Raw genomic sequence first — 10,622 nt, forward strand, 5'->3', positions numbered from 1 at the left:
CAACAGTTCATTTGACATCCATTTAAGTCTATGCTTTGAACTGCATCTGTTAGTTAGTATGAAAAGCCTAGTAGCTTCTATGATTATTTTCCTGAATGCTTCCCGTTTAGAATTCATTGTTGGCTATAAATATTAGTTGGTCCCATAATACAGAATTAAAAAAACTAACGGAGACACTGTAGTTTCCTTTAAGAAAGCAAAAACCCTTCCCCTCACCACTGATGGTAGTTACTTCTTTGAGTAAATTCCACATCAGCACAGTGATCACTGCCACTTAGTAGTTCCTTTATCTGCAATTCTTAATGCATAAAGAATCAACTGCTGATAATCAGATCAAGAGTATTACTCCCTCTAGTTGCCTCTCAAACATGCTCCTGTAGAAAACAATCATCCAATAAACCCAAAAAAGCCTTGCTAGTGTGCAAGTCACCAACCCACAAGTTCCAGTCAATATCCAGAAAGTTAAAATCCCCCAAGCAGACATTCTGATTTACTATTATTAGTAAATCAGAATTAAACTAACTGAGACCACTGTAGTTTCCTTTAAGAAAGCAAAAACCCTTCCCCTCACCACTGATGGTAGTTACTTCTTTGAGTAAATTCCACATCAGCACAGTGATCACTGCCTGCAATATTATCTGCAATATTCTATTTCTCTGTACAGGCCTATCCTATTTCTCTGTACTTATCACAGTCACTCAGCCTATAACACACTTTTCTCATTTTTTTCCCCCAGTGCTTAAGTCACACCAAACCCACTCAACATTGAACTCATGTTAAGGGATGACACCCATGTCTTAGACTTTGTGTTTCTTAACTGACTTAACAACCCCACTACTATTGTGTCAGTCCTTTCTGTATACATTATACTTCCCAAATTCTGCATCCCTTATATCTGAGTGACACCATGTCCCTGATATCCCCAGAATGGCTGTATTTGTTGACTTGACCTGAACTTCAAAACAATCAAATTTATTTCCTATGCTCCCAGCATGGATGTACATGCAACTATACAGGCACCCATACCTGCTCTTAGTTATCCTAATGCAATTCGTGTATTTTCTTGTTCCATAATGATCCACAGCAGACATTGAAACCCCTGGTATCGTGCTCTCCGGGCTGCTGCATGTTCCCATAGAACCAGTGCAAGAATCACTTTTGCCTGCAGCTATTATTAATCTATTAGTCTGTGTATCTCCCCCCCCCCCCACATCAAAGCTAGCAGTTTTCTAATCCACTTAAATCTCCCTCGATAGCAATTGCAAATATTCTTGGATCCTTTCAAAGTTATTCTCATATGAAAGCAGTCTCTCTTCTGTTAACAAAATATACATCATAGTATGATAACGACGGGGGCTCACATCTGGTGAGTATGGGCTTGGCACACCCAGGGTCCCGAGCTGGATATCATCATTCTTCTCTTTCTTGGTGATTCCCTTCTACTTTTCTCTCTCTTTCTCTCTCAGAGTAACTTGGGAACTTTTTTTTTTTTTTACTGGAGCAGCATAAGACTCAGGCTTCCTTGCACCTTATGGTTATTAATAATAATAATTATGTATTTCTATTATGCTTGAGTAAAAATTACTTTATTAATGGCTAACATATTTCGATTAAATGTTTGGCCCATATTACTAATGATATTAAGAGTAGGAGACCGACAGAATTACTTAACAAGTACAGGTCACTGTTGAAAAAAAGCCATGAATTAGGGTTGAATTTGAAAGTGTCTGCAATTCTGCCCAGACACGATAGGAGGGAGTATAAGATGAGAGCCTTGTCAATCAATTCGGCTCTGGAAAGATTGTGCAAGGCACAAGGGGTAGAATGTTTTTCAGCCTGGTCTGTACTTGTTAACAGAAGGGACTGCTTCTACACTATTTGGATACACTTAAATAGAAAGGGTGCAAGAATATTTGCTGATGCTATCGAGGCAGTGTTAGGTGGATCGGAAAACTGTCAGCTTGGGAGGATACAAAGACTAATACATTAACAGTAGCCACTGGCAGAGGTGAAAGAGATTCTTGCACTGCTTCTATTGGAATGAGCAGAAGCCTGGAAAACAAGATGCAGAATATTTCAGAGACTGCTGGGAGTCATTGTGGTACAAGTAAACACATGGGTTGTGTTAGGGTAGCTAGGAAAAAGAACAGGTGCATGTATACTTGCGTGTACACCAATGCTAGGAGTGTGGTAAATAAATTTGATGAATTTGAGGTCTTGCTCAAAGCATCAAAGGCGGATATTGTTGGGATATCAGAGATGTGGTGTCACACAGATATAAGGAATGCAGAACTGGAATTTGGGGAGTACAATGTGTACAGAAAGGATATACAGGATAGGACGAGAGGAGGAGTTATGCTATTGGGTAAGAAACACATAAAATCCAAGGAAGTGAAGCCAGTCGACATCGCTGGACAGTGCAGTGTAGAGTCAGTTTGGTGTGACATAAGCATTGGGAGATTAAAATTCAGAGGAGTGTGCTATAAGCCTAATGACTCTGATGAGTATAATAACAAACTGTACAGGGAAATAGAGTGGGCCAGTAAATCAGAGAGTCTTATAATTGCGGATTTTAATTTCCCAGATACTGACCGGAATTTGTGAGGTGGTCAATCACACACTACCAAGGCTTTTGTGGATTTACTGGATGATTGTTTTCTACATCAGCATGTTCGGGAGGCAACTAGAGGGAGTAATACTCTTGATTTGATTATCAGTAGTGATTCTTCATGCATTAAGAATCTGCAGATAGAGGAACCACTAGGTGGCAGTGATCACAGTGTGCTGAAGTGGGAAATACTCAAAGAGGTAACTACCATCAGGGATAAAGGGAAGGGTTATTGCTTTCGTAAAGGAGACTATGATGGTCTGAGACAGTATTTAAATTCTATACAGTGGGACCAACTGATGATGTTACCAACAGCAAATTCAAAATGGGAAGCATTCAAAGAACTTATCTTGGAAGCTACTAGGCTTTACATACCAACTAAGAAATACTGTTCAAGGTTTAGGCCTAAATCGATGTCAGATGAACTAATGAGACAAATGGCAGAGAAGAAAAATGCTTGGGATACATATAAATTAACATGTGACACAGAAGCCTATGATAGATACAAGTTGATCTGTAACCAAGTTACAAAGGAGATTGGGCAGGCAAAGACAGATTATGAGAAATCCTTGGCAAAGGATGCAAAGAAAAACAGAAAAGAGATCTTTACTTATGTAAACTCTAGAAGGACAGGGATGAATCAGATTGATCCACTGGATATTGATGGTTCAACTGTTGAGGATCCTGCTCAGGTGGCTAGCAAACTAAACGAGTATTTTGCATCTACATTCACACATGAGGAGTTATTCAGAAAGGGGAATGCCAGAGGTGAAGTAAACTCTTTCGGTGAGCTAGATGATTTTGTAATAACTAAGAGGAAAGTGGAGGAGAAATTGTTGAGGATAAACATAAAAAAGACACCTGGGGTGGATGGGATCTATCCAGTTATATTAAAGGAGACAGCAAAGCAAGTAAGCAAACCCTTAGCCATAATTATGAGAGCTTCCTTGGACTCAGGGGAGGTACCCATAGACTGGAGATGTGAAAATGTGACCCCAATTCACAAAGGAGGATCAAAGGCTGACATACGTAATTATTGACCTATGAGTTTAACTTCTGCTCCAGGAAAATTAATGGAGGGACCGGTTAAAGAAGCACTGAATATCATATAGGCAAGACGTCAGTTATAGCTCAGACACGTGGTTTTGTTAAGGGAAAGTCTTGCCTGACCAATCTGATTGGATACTATGATGCAGTCACAAAAGAACTGGATACAGGGAATAACTTTGATATTATATACTTGGATGTAGGTGGTAGATGACTTTCATCAACCCGTGAAATACCACCACTTTGCTTATTGGAGGCTTGAAGTGGTGAAACCCATGTTTAGTCTCTAGAGCAAAGTTTCCGGCATCCCCCTCCCCCCCATTCGTCTCCTTCAACCCATGCTTTTTTAACCCAAGCACGGTACTAAGTACTATAGGTTCTAATACCTCTCGTGTTTGGGATTCACATAAAAAAAAAAAAAAAAATCTTAGAAAGGCTTTTGATACTGTTGCACATAGAAAACTGCTGCACAAATTGGAGCAGTGTGGCATTGGAGGAAAATTGCTGCTATGGATAAAGGGGTGGTTGAGGGAGAGAAGACAGAGTGGTTATCAATGGACACTGCTCATCGTGGACTAATGTTATCAGTGATGTCCCTCAGGTTTCAGTGTTGGGTCCATTATTGTTTTCTGTATTTATAAATAATATTGATGATGGTATATATCAAGCTTAATATCTAAGTTTACAGATGATACAAAAGTTGGCAGGTTTGTTAAGGACACTACTGAAGCTATGTTGCTGCAACAGTATCTGGAAAGGTTGAGCAGATGGGCTGAGAGGTGGCAAATGAAGTTTAACATTGACAAATGCAAAGTACTACATATGGGAAACAGCAACATCAGAGCCACAGAGTTGATACATTGCTCTGGTGCTGCTGTTTCCCATACTGACAGTGGTACAGAATGAAAAGGACCTGGGGGTAATTGTGCAGGCAGATATGAAGTTCTCTGAGCAGTGCAGACGGGCTGCAAGAGTAGCTCATGGTGTCTTATCAATAATATACAGCAATTTTTCTTGCAGGGATAAGGAGGTGATTATTACCTTGTATAAGGCAATGGTCATGCCACACCTTGAGTACTGTATACAGGTCTGAAGGCCTCATTTCAAGAAGGATGTAGAGCTGCTGGAACGAGTACAGAGAAGGGCAACAAGGTTAGTGAATGGAACAAAGGGTTGCTCTTATGAAGAAAGGCTTAAGTTTTGCAAATTACAGTGTCTGGAGACTAGGTACCGGGGAGATGATCTGACAGAGCTGTATAAAGCCTTGAATGGTTTGAGCATGCTCAATGCTGATGGGATTCTGCCTCTTGTTCAGAATAATCACCAGAGAGGGCATAAATTCAAATTGAGGAAAGAGATATATAGGGTAGATGTGCGGAAATTTGCCTTTAGCCAGCGAGTAGTTGGTTGGTGGAACAGACTTCCATTCCTTGTTGTGGAAGTTGATAGCCTAAATAAATTTAGGGCTCGGCTGGAGAGGTATTTCAAACGAACAGAGGGGTGAAGTGGAAGTTTTTTTTTTTTCTGGGTGATGCTGCATAAGCTTGCTTTCTGGCATCATATGCCTCCACTAATGCTAATGCTATTCTATGGTGAGTCACTACCTTAGCCCATACTATACTAAATCCAAAGCTGAAGGAAAATCATGTTAAGCTCATGTCATTATCATATTCATCAATTCCGGCAGGGGTTAGAGACAAAGCCATTTTACTCTCAGAGCAACTCAGAGAAATTCTCTTTAGTTGCTCTGAGAGTAAAATGGCTTATATGATAACCCTATAATTTCCTAAAAACGGCATTTAATTATTAACCAACCTATATCAAACCAGCTATGAAGCGCTAAAAGCAAAACGGCAGTATGATCAATGCAAAATCAGACCAGCAGAACAAACACCACTGTTTGGATGGGGGAAAATCAGAAGCCAACGACACAAAAAACATTGCATAACTACCTAAGAACGACAGAACTCCATTTAACACATTCAAGATATCCAATAACGAATGTGCTTGTATTTTTCATTTTGGACACTAAAAACCCACTTACCGTAAAAAATTCGGTGTGTAATACTGATAACTGAATCGGAACTATCCAAGCTGCCCGCCAGATTCTCCCAATACACAATTCAAGATTGTTAACAGTACACAAAACCATTTTATTGCACAACAGATACAAAATAAATAAGCTTACGTCGCCATATTCTGTATGCATTAAGAAATCGGGCGTTAAGCGCCATCATAACCAAAAAAAATAAAATAAATAAATAAATAATAATAATATGTGTATTAATTAATCTTATTAATATTATTAAGATCATATAAATTAATCTTATTAAGATCATATAAAATTATCTATACGCATGAATTAATCTTAATAATACAGTACTTAATAAACTAACCTGAAATTGCGCAATTAGGGCGAATATTCCTCAATGGGCGACTTAGACTAGAAGTTCGCGAACTTTTATGCACTAAATTTACGTTCCCATAAAACATTTCACATGCGGCCCTCGTGGGTTCCAAGGTTAGTAGGATCGCCATCCTCCTCCACCAGCTGAAAAAAAAAAAACAGAGTTCGAGTCCAGTCGATAAGTGGGTCATTTTCTAAGGGTCGTTTTCAAAAAGTGGTTAAGTTGGTCGGTCTCATTCGAAGGTAGAATCGTTTTTCCCTCCAGGAAACACGGGTGGTTTTTTCGTCCCGTAAAGAGAAAATCGACCTCAAAATACGCATAGAGACAAAATAAATAGAGTAAAACGGACTTATTACCCCTTAAAACCCTACTACAAGAAAACAACAACAACAAGAATTTCACACGCCTCCCACTTTCAGAACGAGGTGTCTCCCAAGGACAAAAATAGATGACATTGTAGAGCAGACATCATCTATTCAGGACACGAAAGGATATGTTGTAGACGTTGACACTAATGATATCAAGTTTAGGAGATCTACACACTTACTTAACAAGTACAATGTAAGGTTCGGAAAAGTCGCGAGTTAGGATTCAATTTTCATCAGACACCATAGGAGGTAGTACACTTTGAGATCCTTGCCAATCAATTCGGCCCTGGAGGAAATGTGCAAGGCTCATAAAGCAAAATTTTTCTACACACAGAAGGTGAAGGTTAACAGAGAGACTTCTTACACAGCAATGGGATATACTTAAATAGAAAGGGTGCAAAATATTTCATGATGCTTTAAATGAAACTGATAATTTTGGGGTACACAGAATACTGTACCAGATTAACCAGAGCTACTGGCAGACGTGAAAGTGATTCTTACTCCTATTGTAATATGCTGCAGCACGAAAAGCAAGATTTCGGGGTTTTTAAGCCCTGTAGTGGGCAGGCAACATAATGGAACAAGTAAATACATGGGCTGTGTTAGGATAACTAAGAATTATATCTATACAGGGGGTCTCACAAATACACGACATAACTTCCGGAATGAGTTCCTCATTTGTAGACAATAAAAATAGTTTATATCAACATAGTTCCGAAATTCTTGGTTTCCGAGTTATTAACCGGAATGTCTTATCTCCCGCAGGGGATTTCCTTCATCACAAGGTACTGACAGAATCTGGTGGTTTTCTATTCCGACCATGTACTCAAATCAACAACAAGCGGTTACGCACTTTATGTACGGTTTGGCGGACGGCAATGTTCTGGAGGCTCGTCGTTTGCACCACGAAAGGTTCCAGAACTAAGATGTCTAGACAGGAAAACGTTTGAAGGTATCCATCACCGCCTTTGCGAACATGGAACGTTCACACCTCGTGATGCCGACAGGGGACGACCAAGATCTTCGACTCCTGAAGTAGATGGGTGGACCAACTGCCTGGCCTCCACGCTCACTTGATTTCAACTCACTAGATTTCTTCTTGTGGGTCCATTTAACCTCATTGGTGTATTCGACTCCGGTAGCTGATCTGGAAACTCTCCGCAATTGAATTGTGACAGGTTGTGAGACAATACGAAACATGCCAGGAATTTGTCATCGACTTCGTGAGTCCGTGAGACGTCAATGTGAGGCCTGTATTCAGGCAGAAGGTGGACATTTTGAACAATTACTATAAGGTGATGTGAACAGTTAAGTGTCAGAGACAGACTTTCAAAACTCGGAAAACAAGCATTTCCGGAACTATGTTCATATAAAATATTTTATTATCTACATATGAGGAACTTATTCCTGAAGTTATGATGCGTATTTTTGAGCCACCCTGTATACATTAAAAAAGTTTTCCTACTACTCATATTTATTCGAGCCAATGGGCGGTGCAGTCCGTCATTTATTCGAGCCAGTGGGAGAAGTGGGCAGGGAAATGACGCCACTGCACATGCGCAGGTAAATAATTACATAGGTCATTTCTGATTAGACTTCGATCACTACGTTATATTGTTTGAATATTAGTATAATGTTATTATTACAAATAGCGACAAAACTATACAAACAGTTACAAAAAACTAAAATATTTACAAAATACAATATTATCGTGTCCCCCAAGGTTAAGTTCTTCACCCCACTCTTTTTCTCTTGTATATTAATGACCTTCTTCCATTGACCGGAAATCCCATCCATAGTTTTCCTGATAATAGCACATTGCATTCAACATTCCAGATTGAGAAACCTCGCCTTGCTCAATCAGCTTCAACTTCTCGAATATCCGCCACCAATTGCTTAAATGCCGATCACCAGATAATGCCCCAATCCTTCTAAAACTCAGTTCTGTGCAAGAATATTTGCTGATGCTATCGAGGCAGTGTTAGGTGGGTCGGAAAACTGCTAGCTTGGGGGGAGACAAATACTAATAGTGTAACAGTAGCCACTGGCAGAGGTGAAAGAGATTCTTGCACTGCTTTTATTGGAAAGAACAGAAGCCTGAAAACAAAGATGCAGGATATTTCAGACTGCTGGGAGTCATTGCGGTACAAGTAAACACATGGGTTGTGTTAGGGTTGCTAAGAATAGAAACAGGTGCATGTATATATGCGTGTACACCAATACTAGGAGTATAGTATATAAATTTGACGAATTTGAGGTATTGCTCAAAACATCAAAGGCAGATATTGTTGGGATATCAGAGACGGTGGTGTTACACAGATATAAGGAATGCAGAACTGGAATTTGGGGAGTACAATGTCTACACAAAGATAGACAGGATAGGAAGGGAGGAGGGGGGGGATTATGCTATTAGTTAAGAAACACACAAAATCCAGGGAGGTGAAGCCAGTCGACATCGCTGGACAGTGCAGTGTTGAGTCAGTTTGGTGTGACATAAGCATTGGGAGATCAAAATTCAGAGTAGGACTGTGCTATAAGCCGAATGACTCTGATGAGTATAATAAGAAACTGTACAGGGAAATAGAGTGGGCCAGTGAATGAGAGAGTCTTATAATGTAGGATTTTAATTTCCCAGATATTGACTGGAATTTGGGGGCTGGTCACCCACACACTAGTAAGGTTTTTGTGGATCTATTGGATGATTGTTTTCTACATCAGCATGTTCGGGAGGCAACTACTCTTGATTTGATTATCAGTAGTGATTCTTCATGCATTAAGAATCTACAGAAAAATGAACCACTAGGTGGCAGTGATCACAATGTGCTGAAGTGGGATTTACTCAAAGAGGTAACTACCATTAAGGGTAGAGGGAAGGGTTATTGCTTTCGTAAAGTCGACCACGATGGACTGAGACAGTATTTAAATTCTATACAGTGGGACCAACTGATGATGTTACCAGCAGCAAATTCAAAATGGGAAGCATTCAAAGAACTTATCTTGGAAGCTACTAGGTTTTAGCATTAGCATTAGCATTAGTAGAGGCATATGATGCAAGAAAGCAAGCTTATTCAGCATCAGCCAAAATAAAAGAAAAAAAAAAAAAAAAAAAAAAAACAACCACTACTCCCATTTCACCCCTCAATTCGTTCGAAATACCTGTCCAGCTGAGCCTTAAATTTGTTTAGGCTATCAACTTCAACTACAAGCGATGGAAGTCTATTCCACAAACCAAATGCCCGCTGGCTAAAGGCGAATTTCCGCACATCTATCCGACATGCGTCCTTCCTCAATTTGAATTTATGCCCTCTCAGGTGATTATTCTGAGCAAGAGGAAGAATTCCATCGGCATTGAGCATGCTCAAGCCATTCAAAGCCTTGTACACCTCTATCAGATCACCTCGGCGATGCCTAGTCTCCAGGCTCTGTAATTTACAAAACTTAAGCCTTTCTTCGTAAGAGCAACCCTTTGTTCCATTCACTAATCTTGTTGCCCTTCTCTGTACTCGTTCCAGCAGCTCTACATCCTTCTTGAAATGAGGCCTCCAGACCTGTATACAGTACTCAAGGTGTGGCCTGACCAATGCCTTATACAAGGGAATAATCACATCCCTGTCCCTGCTAGAAAAATTCCTGTATATCATTGACAAGACACCATGAGCTACTCTTGCAGCTCGTCTGCACTGCTCAGAGAACTTCATATCTGCCTGCACAATTACCCCCAGGTCCTTTTCATTCTCTACCACTGTCAGCGTAGTACCACAGAGTTGATACGTTGATCTGGGGTTACTGTTTCCCATATGTAGTACTTTACATTTGTCAATGTTAAACTTCATTTGCCACCTCTCAGCCCATCTGATCAACCTTTCCAGATCCTGTTGCAGCAGCATAGTATCAGTAGTGTCCTTAACAACCCTGCCAACCTTTGTATCGTCTGCAAACTTGGACATTAAGCCTGATACACCATCATCAATATCATTTATAAATACAGAAAACAACAATGGACCCAACACTGAACCCTGAGGAACTCCACTAATAACATTAGTCCACGTTGAGCAGTGTCCATTGATTACCACTCTCTGTCTTCTGCCACTCAACCATCCCTTTATCCATAGCAGCAATTTGCCTCGAATGCCACACTTCTCCAATTTGTGCAGCAGTCTTCCATGCGCAACAGTATCAAAAGCCTTTCTA

At 40.1% G+C, this 10,622-nt stretch overlaps 1 protein-coding gene across 3 annotated transcripts in view; it reads right to left on the reverse strand.

Annotated features, from left to right (window-relative positions):
- Crag (DENN domain-containing protein Crag) overlaps nt 1-5,850 on the reverse strand; it is an 878,555-nt gene extending 872,705 nt beyond the window's left edge. For all 3 annotated transcript variants that reach the window (XM_090389072.1, XM_090389068.1, XM_090389077.1), the window contains exon 1: nt 5,700-5,850. The gene's annotated coding sequence lies outside the window, so the exon portion shown is untranslated. The remainder of the gene's footprint in view (nt 1-5,699) is intronic.
- Between the last annotated feature and the right edge of the window lie 4,772 nt (nt 5,851-10,622).

The sequence above is a fragment of the Mastigoproctus giganteus genome, chromosome 2 (genome assembly GCF_048544385.1).
Source record: "Mastigoproctus giganteus isolate SK-2022 chromosome 2, ASM4854438v1, whole genome shotgun sequence".
Lineage (NCBI taxonomy): Eukaryota > Metazoa > Arthropoda > Arachnida > Uropygi > Thelyphonidae > Mastigoproctus > Mastigoproctus giganteus.